The sequence below is a fragment of the Alosa sapidissima genome, chromosome 20, assembly GCF_018492685.1.
Source record: "Alosa sapidissima isolate fAloSap1 chromosome 20, fAloSap1.pri, whole genome shotgun sequence".
Classification (NCBI taxonomy): Eukaryota; Metazoa; Chordata; class Actinopteri; order Clupeiformes; family Clupeidae; genus Alosa; species Alosa sapidissima.
Genome location: NC_055976.1, coordinates 17,728,772 through 17,729,925, shown reverse-complemented (window position 1 = coordinate 17,729,925; position 1,154 = coordinate 17,728,772). Strand labels below are relative to the sequence as shown.

The window sequence follows — 1,154 nt, the reverse complement described above, 5'->3', positions numbered from 1 at the left end:
TATAGAACACACACATACACACACACACACACACACACACACACACACACACACACACTCAGTAGAAATTATCCCCTAGCAGCCATAGAACCTCTGACAGCAACCCAGTTCAATTCCCTACTGCAGCGGCGTCATCTCTAGTTAGTGAAGTTACTGCCGTAGAGCCACACACCACCTGCTCACCAGGGATGCTATTGGCTCGTCCTGCCCCCTATCACTCTACAGTAGGAGATCATGGTGCCATGCGGGCCTCTGATATTTGAATTTCCCCTAGAGATCAATAAATTATCTATCTATCTATCTATCTATCGATATCACTTTATGACCAACGGGGAACGGGTTCTTGAACCGTTCTTTGACTCCCACACTCCACTCCACACATGGTGCCATTTAGCAAACCAGACCACGTTTGGGCCACACTTATGCCACTCTGGGAGCAGATCCATGGTCATCAGGGTTGGCATCGTCAGTGGAGGGTGTTGTCCAGTGCACAGACAGAAGTAAACAGCAGATGCCATTGATTACCGTCCTCTCCAAACTGCAGAATGGCATGGCCCAATGATGCTGCCAAGTGTATTTTTTGGTCGACATGCTCCGAATGATTTACAATGGGTGCTGTGAATCCGGAGGGAGTCTGTTCCACTCAGTGGATGGGGGGGTATCGGGGTGGACCGAGCATCTTTTTTCTGGTTGAGAGGTTCCATTTTGGGACGTCCACTCCTGTGTAATTCATAGGCGTTGGTAAAGATGCTGGATTGAAGTTGAATGGGTCAATGGCGTTCTGTAAGAGTTGTTCTCCAGCAGGTGGCGCCATACACCACATCTATCCACTGCAGCGTCCTGTCTCATCAGTGAGATTAGAAACTACCATGAACGCTCCCACTTACGCTTTCTATCGTCATATCGATAAATCAAATATGTATAACCATGTTTTAATACACTGCAATAATACCATGGGATTTTGTAATTGTGTAGTATATTGTCATAGATAAGTGTGTTTCAGAACAAATATGTTGTGTGTTGCATTTGGAACGTTCACTTAAAGATGTTCTTACCGTCAGGATCTACTGTATACACAAACACACACACACACATACACACACACTGTTTGATAGGAGTTGGATGAATCCGACCATTTCTACAGTATGCTCTCC

The 1,154-nt window shown here is 45.8% G+C and overlaps 2 protein-coding genes across 2 annotated transcripts in view; both read left to right on the top strand.

Annotated features, from left to right (window-relative positions):
* The window catches only part of fam189a1 (family with sequence similarity 189 member A1), a 396,028-nt gene that overhangs the window by 202,872 nt on the left and 192,002 nt on the right, over positions 1-1,154 (top strand). The window lies entirely within an intron of this gene.
* The window catches only part of tjp1a (tight junction protein 1a), a 210,931-nt gene that overhangs the window by 206,687 nt on the left and 3,090 nt on the right, over positions 1-1,154 (top strand).